This window comes from Pinus tabuliformis, chromosome X (assembly GCF_031772625.1).
Source record: "Pinus tabuliformis cultivar Carrire ecotype Pingquan chromosome X, CPIR1, whole genome shotgun sequence".
Classification (NCBI taxonomy): Eukaryota; Viridiplantae; Streptophyta; class Pinopsida; order Pinales; family Pinaceae; genus Pinus; species Pinus tabuliformis.
Window position 1 is genome coordinate 1,540,023,070 of NC_142308.1, and position 24,856 is coordinate 1,540,047,925.

Sequence of the window (24,856 nt, forward strand, 5' to 3'; positions counted from 1 at the left end):
AGGCAGCCGAGTTCCTTAAGTCTAGGAGGACCGTTTGGAGTCCCCACTTGTATAAATAGGAAGGCTTCAAGCCTCAGTAGGTTAGCCATTCATAGTATATTTTCACACTTTTGTGTGGCCTTGTACTAAGCTCATTTTCGAGCTCTTTTTGAAGACAGTTTTGTGATGTAACTGCTATTTTTGTTGATCAATGAAGATGAATCCAGTTTTGAACCAGCACTGATCTTTTCTAGAGGGCTGAAGCTCTTGGGTTAGGGCCCAACCCAAGCTTCCCAGCACCTCCTTTGTGTATTTATATGTTTTTGCTTGCATTCATAGGATAATTTCTGTTGTTTAGGTTAAATCTTGCTTTGGTAAAATAGGTTGCTTTTGATGGTTAAAATAGTTGTTCTTGCTTCAAGTTGCTTAAGTAGTTTGCTGTAGTAATAGAGAAAGATCCAAAAAGGCTACCAACAGGTCTTGATCTCCTTTCTCCCTCCTTGGGACCATGATTTGAGGTCAAGGCACTACTGCTGCCACCAAAAACACAGTTTTTGCCCTTTATGCAATTGCTAGTGTGATGTTTTGAGTTGAAAAAGTAGATATTAGTTTGGATTCACATGCTTAGATCCTTTCTTGTTCATTTACCATGGCTTTCTCGCATAATTTTCTGTTCATGAAGTTCTGTTCAGCAGGTCTCTGTTTTTAGGTCAGATTTTAGGTCAAAATAGACAAACTCTGTTTTTTCGGTTCTTGCTTAGGTCAGTTTTGGGAAGTAAGTGTGCAGCTCACTTGTAGAACACTCCAGCTTATCATTCCTCCATAGCACAGCCTGTACCAGTTCATCTCTCAATATTTCCCCACTCATTCGCCTCATTTCGCCAATCTGCCCTAATTTCTGCGTTTTTGTACAAAGTTGCTTTCTTCCCCTTTGAACAAATCCAACCATCTCTTTCGTTCCTGATCTTCATTGATAGAGTCCTAGACCCTTCAACACCTTCATCTAGCCTTCATTTCCCTTTTCCCACCATTTTTCCACCTTCAAACCTCCAAAAACCACTTTCGGCCTCCTCCTATAGATCCTCCTATAGAACCTCCTGTAGATCCCCTACAGCCTCCTGTAGAAGTTCATGCGAGCAATTTTTCGAAGTCTGATCACAATGGAAGTCTCCAAAAGGGTACGAGGGACTTCTTAGGACCTCTCCACACCTTCCTCATCTTCAACAAAATCCAACTCCATCCTCCTTTGCCACCAAACCTCTGCACAGTCACAATCAGTCAAACCATAAGCATAATAATTCCACATAAAAATACCCAAAAATACAAAAAGATGATTTCTTCTCATTTCTCTTTAGAAGTAGCTTGAATAAATGCAATTTACCTTTTTAGTAGCCAATGGCACCCATTTCAGTAGTTTCCATCTCTTTTCTTGCAAAATTAGGGTTTGCTAAGGTTTGCTAGGGTTTGTGTTTCATTTCAGTTTTCCTTCTCTTTCTACAAGTAGAATAGCCCTTGTAGAGTTAGCTTTCTTCCATCACAGTAAAAGCTTCTTCTGAGAACTCATAGAAGTTGTCTTAAGCTCCTAGCGAACTTGCGCCAGCTGATCAAGTGATAGCCTGCAATAAGAGCTAGTACTTGTGCATACAACACCGTCACTTCCAAGTTTGTTACGAACTATCGGGTTGATAAAAGTAAAGAATGAAGCCCCAGGAGTTGCAGCATTATTGCTGCAATACTGGAGCTCACCAAGACTATACCGGACTTTGTAGAACAATTAAGACAAACGTTTCTCATAGGTCAATAGTCATATCACCCATGATTTTCAACCTGTTTTAATGAGAGTGCCCTAGCCATAATGGCCCCAATCATTAGAGAAAATATGAGGTCTAAACTGGGCCTCATAAGGAATATTATAAAATAATTGTGGATATAATAGAATAATATTAGATTATCCCGTCAAGTTTTGGAGGGAAAAAGAAAAAACCACTTTTTCAACTCATGTTTTAAACTTATCTCCCTATGAGTTTACTCAAATTTCGAGTGAGAGCACTTGTTGGATGCAAAATTAAATTTTGCATCCAAGGAGTACCCATGTTGCACACTTGAGATGGACCCTACTATATGAATGTGAAATACATGAAAAACAATTATTGCAATCACCTTTTTTCATGTATCTCACATTTTTCATGTAGTAGTGTGCATCAAAAGTATACAACATGGGTACTCCTTGGAAGTAGAATTAAATTATGCATCCAACGAGTGTTCCCACTCGAAATTTGAGTAAAATCATAGGGAGATAAGTTAAAAAAAATATTATTATTATTTCTTTTTAATCTTTTTACCTTTTTAATTCCAAAATGGTGAATCATCCCCCATGGTTGATATCATCATATTGAATCTTATTGGTTCTTATAAAGTTGATTTTTATTGTACATTTTTGTTTTGAGGCCTAAGTTTTTACCTTGAAATTTCTCTAATGAATCACTTATGTTCTTGTTGCTAGGTAGAGTAAGATTAAACGATTTAATCCTAACAATCATTCTCTCAATTTTCTTTATCTACTCAATATTTTCTAGCAACTTGATTGTCTTATCTGCTAAATATTTTCCAAGATGTCGCTAAAGTTACTATACCCGTCTAAACCTAAAAATTAAAGCTTTATCTTTCAGAAAATTTGGAAGTCAAAACTTTAAATCTATATCTTAGAGAAAAATTTTGAAGTCAATACTCTAATCAAATACCATGTCCTTGCCTAATTAAAGAAGGAGATGCTTTATCCAGTCAAATCAAGTTGAGTTGCTTGACCCAAAGAATTAAATAGGCTTTTTGTTCGAATATCTATATCTCTGGTTTTAATAGTTAGTGGAAAACACTATAGTATTCAGATCATTCTTTGATTATTATTAGTCTCACTTGTGCAAGGTACCAATTAATTTTATTAAAATTATATTCATGTGTGACATGTGCAAAGTACCAAATTTTAATGTTATATTTTGGTGTTATTTATATGAAGCTAAAAATTATTTTTCATTTTATAATTAAATTTGATGTTTTAGAATTTTTTTAGGCATTTAAATTTTGCAAACCACACCATTCAAACTTTATAATTTAAATCGTGTACTTATCAAATTTTAAACAAAAATAAACAAATAAAACTTCAACAATATGATGAAAGCATTTGGATGAATCCCTTATTTTCTTTAACTAATGAGATTTTATGATAATTAATTTAAATGTGTCTTATTCAATAATACAAAGTAATTTAATGCAAAACCTAGACATGTTCGAGAATAAAATGTTCAAAATTTATTGATACAACTTTTGATGTGGGTATTTGAAACTTTCATGAAAAGTTTAAATAATTATTTCTATGTGGCAATGCAGAAAATTCTAATTTACAAAATTTAATAATACATTTAATTATAATTTAAAATAATCTAATTATAAAGCTTTTTAAAAACTCAAATATTTATATCTTTATTGTTTTCTACTTTAGTTTAGTTAGGAGTTGTCTTTAGTGCGACTTTTTGGAGATTCCGGTGACGGAATCCAGCGGAAAAAAATGAGGTTAAATCTTGATTTGTATTATTTAAAATGGTTTTTTAACTGCATATTTGGATTCAGCACCCTGAAAAACCCCTGGGACGCTTTGATTGTGCAGAAATTAGCTATCAAACTTGCGATTCCAATAAATTGCTGCTAGATTTTGACCGGAAAAACCCACCAGAAAAGCTTCCAAAAAGTCTCTTTAAAGACAACTCCGTTTAGTTATATTTAAATAGAGCGATAGAGGCTAGCTACTATGTAGCACTTGTTTTCATCAATTTGATGGTGTTCTCATCCAACAAATTTATAATAAAATTACTCCAATAGATACCTTCATAGTCAATCTCACTATCACCCAAAATTTATAATGAAAATATTGTTGGGTTGTGTTATATTCTTTCCACGACTAGCTCCCCTAGTTAACCAGGGGGTTAGAGGGTGGGTGGTAGCCCCCCTTGTATAAGGGGTTTGAGGGGGGCAGTTAGCCCCCCTCTATGGGGTCCGGGGTAGTGCCTCGAGTTTTTTTTGGACCCTATATTAGGTGGCGGACCTACCTATAGTTTTGTGCATGGTTTTCGCACGTGGTTTTGGGCGCGATGGTTTTTAGTCCATGGTATTGGATGCTTCGGCATGTATATATATGTATTGTAACATTGAAAGGAACATAATTGAAAATCAAGCTAGTAGTCCTAGTTTTGGGATCCAGGGGAAAATGTCTGTGTATGTGTTTTATGTGTTATGCTCTCGCATTGTTTATTTTCTGTGTTTTAGAATTCGTATGCAGGTAATTTATGTACGGGGTTAAAACCTATATTTGGTATCAGAGTTGTTTTGGCTTCAAGGGGACGCTTTTATTGCTGAAGGGTTTTGCTCGGGCCTGTTGTCGACCCTGTTCAGTGGGAGATCTGCGGGATCGATTCTAGTGGTGAAAGAAGATGGCGAGCAGTGGAAAGATAGAGATCGAGAAATTTAATGGTCAGATTTTTGAGTCATGGAAACTCAAGATGGAGGATCTGTTGGTGGATAAAGATCAATGGATCGCGGTAGATCTGGGTACTAAACTAATGGGAGTGTCCGATGAAGAATGGAAGAAGTTGGAATGGAAGGCAAAGAGCACAATACGATTGTGTGTCTCAGATTCAGTATTGCTAAATGTATCAGGGGAAGCTACGGCTAAGGTTTTGTGGGACAAGTTAGGGACTTTGTACCAATCTAAGTCTCTGGTGAATAAATTGTTCCTACGGAAAAAGCTGTATAACTTGAGGACGAAAGATGGAGACTTGATGACAGAAAATTTGAACTCATTTAATACTGTGGTAAGTTAGTTATTATCTGTTGATATTAAAATTTGGGATGAAGATAAGTGCATTACTTTGTTGTGTTATCTACCAGATTCGTGGGATAGTATGGTTTTTGCAATAGGTAGCAATGCAACTGCCTTGCAGTTTGATGAAATAGTCTCATCCTTGCTGACGGAGGAAATGAGATGGAAAAATATGGAGAGCCAGAATGGTGATGCCTTGTTTGTACGAGGACGGTCCCAGAACAGAAACAAAAATAAGTCATCAAGTGGGAGATCTAAATCTAGAGGGAGATCTAAATCTCCAGGAAAACTTGTAAAGGTGTGCTGGAAATGCGGAAAGGAAGGGCACTACAAAAGGGACTGTAAATCTAAAGCTCTTGACAAAGGAAAGGGATCTGATGATTCTCCTTCTGTAGAGGCGAAAACCACCTCATATGAAGGTGGGGATGTGTACTTGGCTTTTTCAAGTACACATGTAGATCATGAGGCATGGTTGGTTGACAGGTGCATCCTTTCACTTCGCTCCCCATAGAGAGTAGTTCTGCGAGTATGAGAAATATGATGGTGGTGATGTCTTCTTGGGGGATGACAGGAAGGCTACAATCATTGGTCGTGGAAAATTCAAGTTGAAGTTACAAGGTGGAAGGATTAAACACTTCCAAGTTTTCTCCATATTCCTGCATTAGCTAGGAATCTAATTTCTATAAGCAAGTTGGATGATGCTTCGAGAAATATACCTGCAAGATGGTTCAGAGAGCACTGGTATTGATGCAGGGAGTTCGGATTGGAACTCTGTACAAGCTGCAAGGTACCACTGTTATTGATGGGTGCAACAGTTCTATGCTTCCTGAAAGTGGAGCAGAAAATCTAGTGGTCTCTGGAGAAAAGACCATGCTATGGCATCAAAGGCTTTGACATACTGGAGAGAAGGGCCTTCAAATACTTCATGGTAAAGGAATGGTAGAAGGCATGACTAATAGATCTCTGGATTTTGATTTCTGTGAAAATTGTGTATATGGGAAGCAGAATTGGGTGAGTTTCCCCTCTGGTGGTAAGAGGGCAAAACAGATATTAGAGCTTGTGCACAGTGATGTGTTTGGACCTATGAAGGTTCCATCACTAGGTAAGTTTGTGTACTATGTATCATTTATAGATGACTTCTCAAGGAATACATAGATATATTTCCTTAAGAATAAATCTGAAGTCTTTGACATGTTTAAAGAATTTAAGGCTCTCGTGGAAAACTGGACAGAGAAGAAGATAAAGGCGCTGAGGACAGATAACAATGGAGAGTTTTGCAAGAAAGAATTTGAAGAATTCTGTAAGAAGTGTGGTATAGCACGACACAATACTACTCCATACACACCTGAGAAAAATGGAGTTGCAGAAAGAATGAACAAAATGTTGATGGAAAGGGCAAGAAGCATGCTCAGTGGTGCTAGGTTAGGACATGAATTCTAGGCAGAGGCGGTGGAGACACCATGTTATCTAGTCAACTGATCACCTTCATCAGCGTTGGAGGATAAGACTCCACAAGAGGTATGGACTGGTAAGAAACCCTCTCTTTCATATCTGAGGGTATTTAGATGTGATGCATATGTACATGTTCCAAAGGAGAAAAGAACAAAGTTGGATAGTAAATATGAAAAGTGCATCTTTATTGGGTATAAGGATGGTTTAAAAGGCTATAAGATTTGGAACCCAGTAACAAGGAAGGTTGTGTATAGCCGAGATGTGGTGTTTAGAGAGGTGAAAGATGTTATTAAACATGAAGTCCCATCAAAGGAACCTGAGAAGATAGAGTTTGAGCTAAAGGAGGAAGAATCAAACTCTATAGCAGAAGAGGAATTAGAAGATGAAAATCCACAAACTCCATTAGTGAGAAGATCAATTCGAGAAAGAAGGCAGCCAGAAAGGTATAGTCCATCTGCTTTCTGTTCAAATTTTGCTTTATCTATTACTGAGATCCCAAAACTTTGAAGGAAGTAGTAGATTCAGAGGATGGTAAACTCTGGAAAGAGGCCATGGTTGATGAAATGGAATCTTTACACAATAATGAGGCTTGGGATCTGGTGGAGTTGATGGCTGGAAGGAAACCCATTGGCAACAAATGGGTATTCAAGAAGAAGACAAATGCAAAAGGAAAGGTGGAGAAATACAAAGCTCGGTTGGTAGCAAAAGGTTATTCTAGCTAGGTGCCGAGAATTGATTTTGGTGATATTTTTTCTCCTGTTGCCAAGGTAGCTTCTATTAAATTACTTTTATCTGTTGCTGTTGCTTTTGATTTTGAGGTATAACAGATGGATGTGAAGACAACATTTCTTCACAGGGATATGGAAGAAGAGATCTACATGAAGTAACCTGAAGGCTTTTGCGGTGAAGGGTAAGAAAGAACTGGTATGCAAGTTAATGAAGACTCTGTATGGGTTAAAACAATCACCAAGGATGTGGTATTAGAAATTTGATACATTTATACAGGGACTTGGCTTCACCAGAAGCAAAGCAGATCACTGTGTGTATTTTAAATTAATTGGTGGCCGTGTTATTTAGCTGGTATGTATGTGGATGATATCTTGCTGGTTGGAAATGACAAAGAAATTATCCAGGATATGAAGACCCAATTGTCCTCCAAATTCAACATGAAAGATCTTGGTGCTACAAACTATATTTTGGGCATGGAAATTAAAACAGATCAGGAAAAGTGGAAGCTCTGGTTAAACTGGAGGAAGTATGTCGAGACAATACTGCAAAGGTTTAATATGCAGGATAGTAAACCGGTGAAGGTTCCTATTCTTGTAGGTGTGAAGTTATCTTTTGAACAGTTTCCCAAGACACAAGAAGAGGAAGAGGACATGTCCCGTGTTCCATATGCAAGTGCAGTCAGTAGCCTAATGTATGCGATGGTCTGTACTAGACCAGACATTGCACATGCAGTGGGAGTATTGAGAAGTTTTATGTCAAAACTATGGAAGGAGCACTGGACAACCATGAAGTAGGTTTTCAAGTATTTGCATGGCTCTAGTGATTATGGTTTGTGCTACCGAGGAAGACCAGGATTGGACATAGTGTTGGATATTCATGGCTTTGTTGATGCAGACTGAGCTGGAGATTTGGATCAGAGAAGATCTACAAGTGGGTATGTGTTTAACCTATTTGGAGGTGCAATCAGTTATATGATAAAGAAACAATCTGTAGTGGCACTATCAACTACAGAGACAGAATACATGGCAGCCACTCATGCAAGCAAGGAAGCAGTCTGGTTGTAGAGATTATGTTAAAGTATGGGGTTAGTACAGGGGGCTATAACAATAGACTGTGATAGCCAAAGTGCAATTTTCTTCACAAAGAACCCTGCTTACCGTTCAAAGACAAAGCACATTGATGTTCAGTATCACTTTGTGAGGGATATGATAGAAGACAAAAAGGTTTTGCTGGTAAAGGTGGACACTTTGAAGAATACTCCAGATGCATTGACAAAATCTGTGAGCTCTGAGAATTTCTCTTGGTGTAGAGAAACAATGGGCATTGCAAGACTGGATAAATGACTAAGCTCTCCTGTGCAAAGAAAACAACAAGTGGGAGAATGTTAGATTGTGTTATATTCTTTCCACGACTAGCTCCCCTAATTAATCGGGGGGTTAGAGGGGGGGTGGAGCCCCCCCTTCGTTGCATTGATTGTGTAGTGGAGGGGTCACAAGGGATTTGAGGGGGGTGGTTAGCCCCCCTCTACGGGGTCCGGGGTAGCGCCCTGGGGGAATTTTTTTGGACCCTGTATTAGGTGGGTGGACCTACCTATGGTTTTTTGCATGGTTTTCGCACATGGTTTTGGGCGTGATGGTTTTCAGTCCATGGTATTGGATGCTTTGGCATGTATATATATGTATTGTAACATTGAAAGGAACATAATGAAAAATCAAGCTGGTGGTCCCGGTTTTGGGATTCAAGGGAAAATATTTGTGTATATGTGTTTTATGTGTTATGCTCTTGCATTGCTTATTTTCTGTGTTTTAGAATTCGTATGTAGGTAATTTATGTACGGGGTTAAAACCTAAAAATATTTCACTAGCCTTACTATGGCCTCGGCCAAAAATTTATCATTTTAAAATCTTGAACTTTTTTATTCTCTACTCACTTTTTGAAATAAGGAAAAATCTAAAGAAAAAAACATTTAGGTGTTTTGGTATATGTGTAATCTAACCTTTTGGTATATAATTACCCTTTGTCTTAAATTAATAAATCTCCTCCATCTACTCATCACGGTAACTCTGGTATCCCTCCCCTTGTTTTCCTTTCCCCGCCCTTATGTCGAAGGCCTGCCTCAAGCAAGGTAGATTTTTAAAAAATTAACCATAGACAAAAACATTTTTTTCTAAATGTACTAAACCTTCAAACATTATTGTGCTAAAATATCAAACCCAATATTTAGCCACCCAATACTTAACCATCTATAAATTTTCATTCCTCAATTGTTTTCATTTCCCCACACCAAGACTTGCATATTAAATCATATTTAATTTTTTTTAATCATGAAGATAAAAACTATTTTTAACCTACAAAACTTTCATACATTATTACAAATTTGCCAAAAATGGACCCAATACTCAGACAAAAAATTTACCAGTTCCTTGTATTATATTAAATCATACATGGATAATTAACATTCATATATTTATTGATTGGAAAAAAGAGGAAAATATTAAAATCACCTACCATCCATCATGATTCCTACCATATTAAATTAATATGGTAAATAAAACTTTAATATAATTAAATTTATAAAATCCACAAGATAGAAGCATCCAAAGAACTCACCAAAGACACCACAGTCTGCCGCCAAACTATGCCATCAACAAAATTGAGCTCGACTACTCCATTACGCTGCATAGGTTATCTGCCTAAGGTCGTCGACTCTGGATCCATGCCTGATAGAAGCCGTAAACTTGACCTGCAAACAAAACCATAACCTGCATGATGATCTCCATCCTCACTCCAACCTAAGGTAGGGATGGAGACAGCAAACAAAGATGGATCCTTTGGGCCATCTCATTTTCTCTTAGCCAGAAACATGAAAGAAGTTTTCATGTCAAGCAGGGTACGACTTTACAGCTATATAGGTTAGTCAAGTACTCATCTTGATTTGCTAAAGTGGTCGCGACGGTCAAGTCCACCTGGGTTGATTAATGACTAATCCTTTTGTTATAACACCATTTACCACTCTTGGTAGATCTGATGCTCTGTTTATGGCCTAGGGCAACCCTTCCTTCCAGACTTGGTCCAAAATCTTAAAAAACAATGTTTTATTCCCTATAAGTTACTTTGTCGTATGATAAAAGCATGTACACACGGGTCAACATATACCCAACCCGCGTACATATGTTAAAATTTCCTTAATTTCAGGTGGAGTTCACGGGTTTTACCTATTACTCACCTCCTATTGCTAGTGGCCCAACTATTTCCCAACTAAAAAAACTAATTTGGAGAGGTATAAATAAACCTCCATGGGAAGGCCTTAGGAGAGAAAAGTATGAGATATTGATACTATAGTGAGATTATCCCTGATCAAGTCTGAAGAATCCCTGTGCCTCCTGCACTCCCCAAAGCTTCAGGAAACCCTTGTTTCCTTAATTATAGATATCCCCCATCTTGCTTGAGATATCCTTGTGTTGGTGATGGAGGAAGATTGTTGAAGGCCAGGAAAGGACAGATCCGAAGGACGGTTCCACTTGGAGCCGGAGAAAGACTCAGGTCATATTTCTCCACCTTATCTATAGCTTACTTCAATAAAAAGGAATGTTGTTCTGTTTCTGACATGAAATGTGTTTATGCATCAAAGTTGTGTTGTAATTCATTTATGAATCTTTATTGATGTATAATTGGTCATTCATTTATATGATTAAAAGTTAACATTACGTATATCCTTTATGTTTCTATTGTCATCTATGTTGTATTTGAATAATTTTCAGGTTTCAAAAACATTGGGAGAAGCTGAGGGTTTGCACCCTACAGGATCTACCCAAACGAAAGTCATTGGGTAAGGACACTCCTACGCAATTTAGTAGATTAAGGATGTTTAATGAGTTTTTGAGCATTTCTTGTTTAGGTTTTCCCTCTACTCTGTTGGGGTTCTCAACCCAAAGCCCAAGTTGGTTTCACCCATAACAGAATTGGTGACTCCACTGGAGATAACAATCTTATTATTCCTGGTTTGGGTTGTTTGTTCTCAATCAAGGATCACTTTCTTGATTGCTTGCTTTTGCAGTATTCTTTGGTCCATTAGTGTCCCAAGCATCAAGTTTGATCTTCTTGATCAGACCTTGATTTTTGTTTTTCCTTATAGAGCTTTGTATATGCTTTTTACTTTGTTTACAGTAGCGTATACACACAGGTTTCTGTAAAGTAGACTCACGTATACATGATTTTCCTGTATTAGAAACACGTGTGCATGCTTATGTGTTTTTACACAGTCGCTTATGAAATTTTTTGGATTATTTTTGCAAATTTTTCTGCCCAGTTAGTTTTGTAGCCTGGTGATTTATGTTGTTGTATAGTCATCTACTGTTTGGAGAATCTATTTTTCCTGCAAGCTTTCTTTTTCAAAATCTCTTTCTCACTGAAACGATTTGGCCTAGGTTTGCTTCTTAAGAAAGTTTGTAGTTTGTATCTTGGTGTTCAAGGCTTCATTTTGAAGTTCTTGGTTGTTCTGGTCTTCCAAAACAAGAAATTGTTTTCAATTTTGTTTTCAAGCCTGAATTTCAAGTTCTCTTGCTTTGCTTTCCCTTGTTTGATGGCCTTATTGCTTTTCTTGTTTTTTGAGAGTTTCTTTTTGACAAGTTTGAAAGTATTTATTTCTTGGCCTTTTGATCAGTTTGTCGAAATCTTTTGATGATATTTGGGTCATTTTGTACAAGTTGTGGTCTTTTTCGTTCAAGTTTCGTTCATTTTCAAGTTTATAACTTGCAAGATTAAAAGACTCCTTATGCTTATTTATTGATCTTTTGAGTTTTAGTGGCACTTTTGTGACTTCAAAAAGTTGTTTTGTTTCCTTAAAAGAAAAAGCTTAAAAAAAACATTGCTTGTGTTTTTCTTTTTCCAAGTTTTTGGTTTACAGTTTCTTTTGTTTTATTGTTGAAAAGTGAATTGCAATCTTTTACAATTTGTTCTTCTTGCTTTGAAGAGAGATTTGTTGTCAAATTTTTGTACTCTTCAGTTTTAAGTTGACTCATTGTTTCTATAAAGTATTGCATTTTCTTATTAAGGTTGTTTAGGATCTTGCATCATCATTGTAACTTGCATTAGGGTAGTTTGAATTTTAAGGAATTCTTAGTCTTTTTAGTTTTTGGGTGTGTAAAGATTGTTTCAGAAAAGAAAAGAAAAATATTTTTCTTTATATAAATTTTTCGTAGAACCCAAGTAGAGATCACTCTTCATCAAAGAAAATGACTGCATTCATATAGTTAGTTTTCTATTGATTTCTTTTGTGTCATAAAAACATCATCAGTTTCACTCTCGTAATTTCCCTTGACTTAAAGAAAAGATATATAAAATCAAGCAATTAATAAAATGAACTAGAAATTTTATTGTTGTCATTAGAAAACACCAACAAATTTAAGTTCATTAGGGCCTTGGATTAGGTGAGAAGAGAGTTAACTCTCCAAGGTCACTCAAATTACAAAACGTGGAAGTTGAATAAAGAGTGAAACCCAATATCGTTAGAAAGACCGAGAAAGCTCCGTGACTGGGAGTTAAGCATGAGGAAGAGCGAAGAAAAGGAAGACAGATACCCCCTCTCCTACTTGTTGGATCCCACGTCACGACTGTTCTGCCAGACTTTTGATACGAGTTGATATCCATAGTTATCTATCCTAGGAATCGCATAGGTGGTTGCGGAGGGGAATCCCGTGGCACTTGAGGCTGACGTTGTATCACGTTCAACAGTATTTCCGGAGGGTACCCTTGCAAAGCTTGGGTGCTTGCACCGGTAAAGGTTGTTATCTGGAGATCAGTGTAACTGCTTCTGATACCTCCGCTAGTGGACCTGGGGCATAATTACCCCGATCTATTTTCAGAAGTACCTTGATTTTGGCTTTCTTGTATTTTGGTGTCTGGTCCTAATCACCCAAAGCAGAAATACTTGAGAGTTGTTTGATTTCTTGTGTCTTTAGGGACTTTTATAGAGTTATTTTTGCTCCTAGTTAGCCTAGCTTTATAACTTTTTTGAGTCTTTAAGTAGATTTCTTAAAAATAATTCAAAGTGGTTGATCGACCAGCTCGTCGGTCTAGGAGACTTTGTGGGCTATCACCTACGAGTCCTGAGCCTTCTCCTTGAAGGTGTAGGAGAAATACTGCTAGCGCTTTCAACTAGTGGCAGCAGGTGCATCGGAGATTGATCCTCCAGTTGGAGTCATTGATTCACAAGATAGACCTGGCATAAGTGGAGAGTTAGAGAGGAACACTCCAGTTCTTTCTCGAGTCCTCTTCCAATCAAAAGATAATATTGAGGTTGAAGAGCTTTCTCAGTCAATTGTGGCCCCTAATTCTCGTCTTCCTCCTAATCATCCAGACGTTCTATTGTACGTCGGAACTCCGACCAATAGGCCTTTGAGCCCAGGTTTACGTCAATTTATTCCTTCGTTGACCACTGCTGGAAGCATGGCATCCATGACAAGTGCTACGAGTATGCAAACTCTCATATCTGTATAAGGAGGAGGAAAAATTTCTATACCTTATGTTACTCCTAGCACTGTTATATTTGGTTCTACTTCCATTCCATCATCGAGTGGAAGTTCTCAAGCTGTTGCCTCTGGCATGGGCTTTTTCCCTTTTAGAATGTCGACCAGTGTGATTCCTTCAGTTCCTTTGAGTATTTCGTCAACTGCTTCCACATCCATGGTGAGTGGATCAGCTTCTTTTCAGGGTTTCCCGTTTAGGGGTGGTCATATACCACATTCCAACCCAACAGTAGGATCAATGCCTTTTTCCTTTACAAGTCAAGGTAATAATCCATTTCAAAGTTGGAAAAACCCTACAGTTAGTGGTTTAGGAGCCGGGAATCAATCTTATTTCAATCAATAGGGGAATATGTCATATTTTTCTGTCAATTCTTTTCTAAAAATTTCTCCCTATGCTAACGCATGGAATCCTTATCAAGGGCTTTTTGCTCCTTTTAACACTTCGTTAGGGGGTAACTTTACTAGTTATGAAGGATTTGCGGTAGGAGTTGGTCAAACTTTGAATTTTCTTGGATCACAAGGATCTCCTTATGGTTCAGTTGGGTCTACGAATTACTTCGGGCAACCTAGTGCCTTCACAAATCCAGGTCATTCTTTTCAAAATGTTTGAAATTCCGCCCACACCAGGTGGAATCCTCAGGGTTCGCCACGACTCCCTTTTCTGGCAACGTTAAACTTGCCAGATCTCACTAAATTGACTAATGATCTGATTAGGTATAACTTAGTTTGGCCTCCAGTCCCAACCAAACTTCCCTCCAATATCCCAAAATTTGAGGGGAAGACAGGTGAAGATTCGGGTGACCACATAACCACTTTCCACTTATGGTGTTCATCCAACTCCCTGATAGACGATTCAATCAGGTTGAGATTATTTCAACGTACCCTAACTGGAAACATGGGTAGGTGGTACATAGAGCTACCAGGGGGCACCTTTACTTCTTTCGATGATTTGGCTACTATCTTTTTGAACCATTTTCAATTGCCTGTCCAATATGACGTCGGAACTGAGCTTCTAGCTAATTTCCAACAAGATCCGAAAACTCACATTTCCGATCATATTCAGGAATGGAGGAGAAGGAAGAAGCTCATCAAAGCCGATATCCCACAAGAATTCCTTCTGGAATAGTTTCTTAAACCATTACAACCAGATATCTCTAAGGACGTGTCCCTCTCCGGTGTTTTCACTAAAGAACAGGTTATTTTCAGGGCCTGGCAGTTAGAACTGATCTATTCTCAGTCTGGGGTTCTTCAAAAAATTCTACCTGACGCTCCTAGATCCAAGGTGTATATAGCCAAACCGAAACCAAGTCCCCATGCCGATGGTCTAGTCAGATCAATAGATGTTAACACGGTGAACTTGCTGAATCAATTGCAACAGTTGTCTCTACAAACTGCTTCCTCTATGCAGGCATCATCGTCTGTATCTACACCTTCCCAACCTACGTCTATAAACATCGTCCAAACTTCTAACCCCAAAGGAAATCAACAATCTGATGGGAAGAGGAAAGGACGAGGTAAGAAGAAGAACCAGGAAGGGAAGGGAAATGCGAACAAACCCGGCAATGATGCCAGAGAGGGTAGGAAAGAGTCCAAGAAAAAGGTAAAATTCCCATGTAAGTTATGCAATGGGGATCATTTGACTCATCTCTGCCCTAAGATCCAAGACGCTCAGCGCTTATTAGCCCAGCAGGGGTCTTCTAGCTCCCAGGTTGTTCTCACTAACCCTTTTCCCCAAGGGCAGCAATTACTTGCTGGTGCAAATTCTAATGTTGGTACCCCTGCAGGGGGCAACTAGGAAGGGGACAATTCGTCAAATGTTTATATGATGAGCTCACATATCGATGTCGCTATGCAATCACGTGATTACGATGAAACGGAATCATCTAAGGCTAAGTCTTCTTCCGATGCCTCAGAGCCACTCCATATTGAGAGGCCCTCTGTTGAGTCTATACCTCGGATGTCGAAAGGCTCCGCGAAGTGCTCGACCATTAACCCTAATGCTAGGGCAGCCCAAAACTACTCGATTATAGAAGATCTGGCTCAGAGTCCTTATGTTATGTCAGTGTTAAAGGTACTCCAATCATTCCGCGCTCAGAGAAGTGCTTTGCTCTTGGAAATCGAAGCAGTAGATCCAAAAAATTCTCTTGTGCTCACTTTTGATATGTCAAATGTCAAAAAGAGACTTCCCCATCATATGGATTTCTAGATAAAGTCTACATACCAAAAGACCAACATCTTTCGAACTGTTATAGATGAGGGAGCTTCCACGTGCGTGATGTCCATGTCATGTTGGAAGGCCATTGGATCACCTCAAGTTGTTCCTTCACCAACTCTATTGACGGCATTTGATGGACATTCTCATAGGCCGCATGGGATTATTCCAGCCTTTCCCATATGTGTTGGGGGAAAGGTGGTAAATATTGAGGTAGAAATTGTAGATGCGAACCTGGATTACAACCTCCTCTTAGGCAGGAATTGGATTTATGAGATGGATGCCATAGTTTCATCATTATTTTGCATCCTGTGTTTTCCTCATGAGGGAAGGATTGTAAGAGTTGATCAGATGGATTATTCCCCAGGTGACTCTCACACATCTTCTGATTCTACTATTCCTTTAGTGGACAATCCCAGGCAACCTATTGAGAATTTAGGAGTTGGGATGTACTCTTCTTTAATGGGTATTTTTGATCTCCCTGCTCCTTCAGCTAGAATCAATGCTATTTCATCCTCCAGGGGACCTTCTCAAAGAGAGTTCTTTCGAACTCATTATTTTTCGGACCCTTGGCCCTTACCTTCATCTACTACCACATTAGATGGAGGACAGGTAGGTGGAATGGCATTCCCCATGTCTGCGGCAGAAATCACTTATCAATCTATTGTTAACTCTGCAGACACCCATCCTACTCCTTTCTCACCAAAGGAGTTAGATGGAGATGTGGCTCCGGCCTAGACCCTCGATTCAACTTCAGCTCAGGATTTCCTAGATACAGTCTTACCATCTGAGGAAGCAATTTTGGAGGCAATGATGGGTGTTGATAGACCATGGGATGATTTACATCATCGTTCATATTTCCTCCCTCATTTGCGTGAAATTGAGTCAAGTTTGTCCAGTCTGTCAACTAGTGATGTTCATACAGTTTTAAACCCTTTGGCTCTAGCACAGTTTTTTTCCAAAGGTAACATGTCAGTTATCTCGCGAACTATACCTGTGAACATCTCTAGGAATCCTAACGTAATTAAGAATGTCTTCATCGGAGCTAACTGTTCCCCTAAGGAAATTCAAATTTACACCGATCTCTTCAAAGAGTTTTGTGATGTGTTTGCTTGGTCTTATGAGGAAATTTCTGGAATAGATCCATCTATAGTCTAGCATGAGATCAAGACATACGAAAACGCTAAAACTATTCGTCAAAAACTTCAACTGGTCAATCCTAGAAAAGCAGTAGCTATTAAAGCTAAAGTTGAAAAGCTGCTTAAGGTGGGTTTCATATACCCCGTTCCTCTAACTGAGTGGGTCTCTAATCCAGTCCCTGTAGATAAAAAGCAAGGAACGATCCGAGTATGTATCGACTTTAGGGATCTAAATAAGGCTTGTTCGAAAGACAATTACCCCACACCCTTTATTGATCAAATTAGTGATGAATGTGCGGGTAATGAAATTTTTTGTTCATGGATGGATTCTCTGGTTACAATCAAATTACTATCCATCCTAAATATTAGCACAAGACAACCTTTATTTGTCCTTGGGGTATGTTTGCATACAAAAATATGCCTTTTGGCCTTAAAAATGCTAGAGCCACGTTCCAGTGGGCCATGTCTTATGCTTTTCATGACATCAAACATGTTATCGAAGCATATCTGGATGATTAGTTGCTCGTTCTCAAAAGAGAATTGATCATCTTAAACACCTTCAGTTCGTCTTTGAGCAGTGTCGTTTTTATAAAATCCGGCTGAATCCAAATAAGTGCGTTTTCATCGACACATCTGGTCGGTTGTTAGGATTCATCATATCGACAGAGGGAATTTGAGTTGATCCCTTCAAGGTTGAGGCAATACTTTAGTTGCCTCCCCCGTCTTCCATTCATCAACTTCAAAGTCTCCAAGGAAAGGAAAATTTCTTGAGGAGATTCATAGCAAATTATGTTGAGATTACAAAAGGATTTATGTGTTTGCTTAAGAAAGGAGTCCCATTTTTATGGGATGATTTCACGCAACAATCTTTTGATGCTTTGAAAAAAGCATTAACCTCTACTCCATTGTTGAGTCCACCCGATTATAGTAGAGACTTCCTTTTGTATCTCATTGCTGCAGAATCAACTATTGGTATGGTTCTAGTTCAAGAAGATGATGCTTTCTGTGAGCATGTAATCTACTACTTAAGTCGAGGCTTGGTAGGTCCTGAACTACGCTATTCTCCCGTCGAGAAATTAGCTTTGGCAGCTGTCCAGCAGCTTCGGCATTACATTTTGCTTCAAAAAATGTTTGTCTTAACAGTCGTCAATCCATTTCAGTTTGTTCTCAATAGGCGAGTGATTGGGGAAAATACAATAGATGGATTTTTATTTTGTAAGAATTCGATCTGGAATTCATGTCGGCTAAATCTAAGAAATCTTTAGTATTTGCAGAGTTGATATCAGAGCTGCCTTGTGAAGAAGCAGTTATTTACAAGGAAAATTTTCCTGATGAACATTTATTCCTCATTTCTTCACAAGATCCTTGGTATGGAGATATCATTATATATCTCCAGACTTTGAAGTTTCCACCTGCTTTCTCCAAAGACGAGCGTAGAAAGTTGTGTCACCTCGCTAAGAATTATGTTATTATAGGTGACACATTATATCGTCGCGGGATTGATTCAATCCTTAGGCGTTGTTTAACTTTGGAGGAAGCTGAGTCAATTCTTAATGATTGCCACAGTGGAGCTTGTGGCGGTCATCTATCAGGGCTTGCAACAACCCAAAAAATTTTGCGAGTAGGCTACTTTTGGCCTTCAATTTTCAAAGACTATATTGAAGCGGTCAAAAGATGCCATCCTTGTCAAGTCTATACTCAGAAAATGCGCGCACATCCAGCTCTACTTTTCCCTGTTATCACTGTCAATCCTTTTACGAAGTGGGGCATTGATTTTACTACTTGTAATCTGCCTTTGGCAGGAAATCACAAGTACATCATTGTAGCCATAGACTACTTTACTAAGTGGGTTGAGGCCATGCCTACTTTCAAAAATGACAGTGAAACAATGGCCTTGTTTCTCTTCAATCAAGTTATTTCATGATTTGGTATCCCAAAAGAGATTGTCACTGACCATGGCAATCACTTCCAAAATCAATTGATGCCCAATTTGGCTCTCAAGTTGGGTTTTCGGCAGGAGCATTCATCTCCATATCATCCTCAGGCCAATGGGCAAGTTGAAGTTTTGAATAAATCCCTTAAAATCATCTTGCAAAGGACGATTAACAAATCTCGATCTAATTGGCACATCATGTTGTATCCAACACTTTGGGCATACCACATGTCATTTGAGATTGCCTCTGGTTTTACTCCTATTCAACTAGTTTACTGGTTGGAATCTATCTTTCCTATCGAATGTGAAATTCTTTCTCTTAAGCTAGCTCTAGAAGTTCTTCCAGAGACTTCTAGTCTCGAGGAACGCCTCATTCATTTGGAGCATCTTGATGACCAGTGTCGAGATTCCGCCATAATAAATGAAGCCCGTAAGAAAAGGATAAAAACTCAGTATGTTAAAGCTATATGTCCTCGAAATTTTTCTGAAGGCGACCTTGTCCTGGCCTATGATCAAGACAAAGACGACCTGGGGGTAGGAAATTTTATATCCATGTCGTATGGTCCCTTTATAGTTAAGCGTGTTTTGAAAAAGGGGGTTAATGAATTAATTGACTTTGAAGGAAACATGTTGGCGGAGTCTAGAAATGGGCTCTACCTAAAGAAGTATTTTGCTTAGGCTTCGGCCGAGCACTTACTTGTTTTGTATATATTGTATGTTTGTACATATATATTTAGCGGTTTTAGTGATATCGATATTTTTTTGATCTGCTTTGGCAGGTATTGATGGACGATTCAGTATATCTAGGATTCACCGATGGTGCGAGTAGGCATACCTAGAACCTTTCTTCCATGGCTTGGGTGATTTATTATCCATCTAGCCAGTTGATGGTTTCGAGAGGAGTATGTATCGATCCTACTTCGAATAATATTTCCGAATATACTGTCGTTATTAATTTTCTATCTGAAGAAATATCTCTTGGTATTGATTCATTAGTGGTTTATTTGGACTCACAACTGGTGGTATCTCAGCTAAATAACACTTATCGGGTACACGATCCCTATTTGTATCGCCAATTTTTGAGAGTGAGATTGTTGCAACGATCATTTGTTTATATCACATATGTTCACATTCCACGATCAGAAAATTCATTAGCAGATTCTATTGCTAATCAAGCATTAGATTGGCATATCAATCATTCATCAAATTAAAAAATATAAAAAATAATCGAAAGTGTCATCTGTATATATCATAAAATCGCCTATATGTAGATAGAGTGTTTATGTCCAAAAAATAATATACAAAATTGGGACAAAATTCCCTACAAAATCTGGGCTTATGCCCATCATCATGTCCAATCATAAAAATATCTGATCATCTATCTAGCTGGCTCAGGATGAGCAGCTAGAAAATATACAACAACATTGGCTACACGCCGGAATAACCACACCCAGTCCCGTGGTACTCCTACCACGCGATGATGCATCTCCTCGGGTAGATCCTCTATGGTTATCATGGGTACTTAGTGAGTCAACCTCACCAAGTTCCTCTGAACTGCATGGAGAAGTCTCTCCATCTTGGCTGTAGCCTCTTCGGCACCTCTTCTGCGATTCTTGTGTCTCATAAATCTGTCAGGTCTCACTGGTCCAACATCTGAAACATGATCAATATATTTTATAAGTGTCTTGTCTCATTAAAAAATATTTTTAAGTTCATTTATATTAAAAATAAAATAAAAAAATCTTAACAAAGCTTAAAAATTTAAAAAAATTTATGTATGGCACCCCATGCTACATTTGGTGGTAACACTAAGTCTGGATCTCCCCAGAAATCCATACCGGCATAGGGGTAGTCATCGACTGCGATGACTTGTTGATCCCACTAGGAGAAAAATTCGTCGTCAAAGGTCATTCTGGGCACATCGCCACCCCCAAGGCACTTCATCAGATCAACCCATCTACCCATTCGTGGATCTCTAGGGCTGTTGGTAGTTGATAATACCTTGGGTCGAAGCCCAGGTACTTCCTCGAAGGAGAATGAACATAAGATTGTGCCATACCCAAAATTCTTTGTTTGACCTTTTGAATGAAGGTTATTTGATTTTTCATATTGGTTAGTAGAGGTGTGCACCAGCCAAATACTGTGGTGAGAAATTCCATTGCTAGGCTCATTGATACTCATGAGGCCTGATGTAAAGAAGCTGAGCCATTTACCTTGGCAATGGTAAATAGTAAAATCTTTAAGGACAAGCTCTCTATGTGTTTGATTGGAATTTGATTTTCAATCTTCTTTGAATGACCAAGACAATATATGTGGACATAGTCTTCTACAGAAATACTTTCCCTTGTCTGACCAGTCGAGTGCACCAGTAATAAAGTAGATATCTTCGATCTCAATCCTTAGAGGCATCTGATCGATCATGAAGGTGTCATCTTCTACGCTCCAGTAATGAATCAAAAGCTCAAGCAATCGTGTGTTGGCTTTCATATTCGACATCTTAAAGAATTTTAGTAAGTTGTAGCCTCTTAAAGCATCCAAAGCATTTGGGTCCTCCATTACTTCATTATCTATAGCACTATGCTCTCTTTCCCTCCAGGTGATGGTCATCCTATCCAAAAAGATGTTTCAAACCATTAGTTTTTGTTTTAAAATTTTAACTCGTGCACACGCGAGTTCCCTTTACACACAATCGCATGTAGGGCCATCATGTACACGGGTTACACTCACGCTAGATTGATGAAGGATGCCTTAATTCCTTCTTCTAGCGGATCTTTTCCCCATCGACTTCAGCTCATTGCTCTAGGAAAGAGATCTAGAGTCCATTTGGAAATACCTTAGCGTTTGCAATTATCGGTGGCAGATTCCTTCTCTATTGACAGTGGGAAAACATCATTGTCTTCTGATTGATAGATTCTTTCAAGTGTTCGAATACAGCTCACTTATTCATACTTGTTAGATTGTACTAGGTACCTTGATTCTCATTATCATTATCGGTGAGTAGTCTCGCGTTTGTTAACGGTATACATCAATGACCGGTAATCAAACAATTTCTTACATGGTCGATTTCAAATCATTCATTCCCATTGTGTATAAATGTACCATGGCGGTCGGTGAAGACCTTCGGTTTGCATCAACATGTCTTGGCTCAGTTGTCAGTTGCTCTTGTTTCTACTATTTGACGCCATCCACCTTATATGTTGCAGTTCCTTACAACAACATCTTATATGTTGGCACCTGAGTTGCGATGTAGTATCATTTATTACATCATGTTCACTTGGTACTATTGGGATCAATTTCTTGACTTCAGTGATCAACTTCATACTTCAGTATCATTGATCATCTTTTTATATGTGATATTCAGACATGTACTTTCTTGATTATGATCAAATGATCCATTATGTACTTTCAGCTCCTTTATACTTGTATACATATTGGATCCACTTTTGTACTTGATATACAGACATACTTTACCATTTATAAGCATGGGTATGTCTGCCTCAGACAACGATCTCTTTCTAATCTCTTTCGATGGCTTGGCAAGCTGAATTTTGGTGAACTCCTCCTCGGTCTCGGCATGATTCTTTCCATACACTTAATACATTTCAGCCATCATGTACCCCTTCTGACCTCATATATTAGGGGGCATCTATTATAGCACCATTTACCACTCTTGGTAGATCTGATGCTCTGTTTATGGCCTAGGGAAATCCTTCCTTCCAGACTTGGTCCAAAATCTTAAAAAACAATGTTTTATTCCATATACGCTACTTTTCCCTGTGATAAAAGTGTGTACACGTGGATCAGCATATACCCAACCCGCGTACATATGTTAAAACACTTAAGAAAATTAAATTTTCTTAATTTTGGGTAGAGTTCACGGGTTTTACCTGTTACTCACCTCCCATTACCCGTGGCCCAACTATTTCCCAACTGGAAAAAAAAAAAAAAAAAGGAGAACTAATTTGGAGAGGTATAAATAAACCTCCATGGGAAGGCCTTAGGAGAGAAAAGTATGAGATATTGATACTATAGTGAGATTATCCCTTATCAAGTCTGAAGAATCCCTATGCCTCTTGCACTCCCCAAAGCTTCAGGAAACCCTTGTTTCCTTAATTATAAATATCCCCCATCTTGCTTGAGATATCCTTATGTTGGTGATGGAGGAAGATTGTTAAAGGCTGGGAAAGGATGGATCTGAAGGACGGTTCTGCTTTGAGCCAGAGAAAGACTCAGGTCGTATTTCTCCACCTTATCTATAGGTCGTATTTCGTGTTTCCGACATGAAATGTGTTTATGCATCAAATTTGTGTTGTAATTCATTTATGAATCTTTATTGATGTATAATTGGTCATTAACTTATATGATTTAAAGTTAACATTATGTATATCCTTTATGTTTCTATTGTTTTGTATGTTCTATTTGAATATTTTTCAGGTTTCAAGAACATTGGGAGAAGCTAAGGTTTGCACCCTAAGGGATCTACCCAAACGAAAGACATCGGGTAAGGACACTCCTATGCGATTTAGTAGATTAAGGATGTTTAATGATTGTTTGAGCATTTCTTGTTGAGGTTTTCCCTTTGCTCTGTTGGGGTTCTCAACCCAAAGCCCTAGGGTGGTTTCACCCGTAACACCTTTGTTATGGGCTTTCACTGCTGCATTGCCTTAATAGGATATTAGGATGTGAGAGCACAAGCATCTATTGTCAAGTGTGGATATAATTGTTTTGAGCGAGGGAATATGGAAGATTAGAACAGGTAGAATTCCATATCTTTATCAAACATTTACACGAAAATTCTACCATATTTTGGATTGTAGATTCAAATTCTGTGAAAAAGGTGAAGCAATGTATAGAGAAGAGGTTGGGTATTCCTGAAAATACACAATGTCTCCTTTTTTAAGGAAATATTCTTCAGGATTATTTTTAGATGAAGGATCATCACATCTTCAGAAACACCACCATAATCTTGAATCTAAGGATGCATGGAGGTGCCTTGAGATCCATAGACCGGGGAGGATTTGTTTCCTACAAGGATGTGGAGCAAGGGAAGGGCTCAAAACTAGTGGATCCACCTCAATACAACATAGGACCTTACATTGTAGAACAAATGAAACAAGTTCCTACCATGGAGGTTAATCTCTCAGAGGTAACCCATCTTTTTTCTGCTCTCCAATCTAGGGTTGTGATCTGTAGGTTTAATGGTTTTTGGTCTAGATCAGATGCTTTACACAAATGGGTTTTCTTAACTTGGACCCCAAATTGTGATATTTAATTATTCTCTAAGGGTTTCTTTGTTGTTCAATTTGATGCTAAGAAAGATATGGAGATATTATTAAATGATGGGCCATGGTTTTGGGGAAGAGTTAGGCTCTTCATCACTCCCCAGTTCCCTAATTTTGATGCCACAAATATGGTGCTCTCAATAGTGCCGGTATGCGTGAGACTTCTAAATCTCCCCCTTCCTTTCTAGAACCACAAGTTTTTAGAGGAAATCGAGAACAACCTGGGAACATTAAAAAATATGGGCCTCGAAAGAACAAGGAAAGGTTTATTCATGTAGAAATTAATAGAAAATTTCTACTATTGATGAATTCAAACTAAAAACAAGAGATTTCAAATTTCCTCTACTGTTCTATGAAATGGAAATCAAAATTTATAAACACATGCAATGACATGAAACCATTAAAACACCACAAGAACACAATGATTTATAGAGGAACTCAGCTGGGAAAAATCACTCTGTTGCTTTTCATTAATCAAATGAGAATGAAAAAATATTACTATGACTTGCTTCAGATATGAAGCACAAACTGGATTGTAAACATGTTCCCCTGTTGATTGTCCTTCTCTAGCCAACACTTAGCCAATTCAAGGCCCCAACTTGCTCCTATTTCCCTGCATAATCTTGGAGTAAATTAGATCCTAAAAGATAGGAATTTTCTCCTATTTTCTTGCACAATTCCCAAGGAGTGATTCACCTGATTAAATTCTAAGCCTATACACTCCACTAGTATA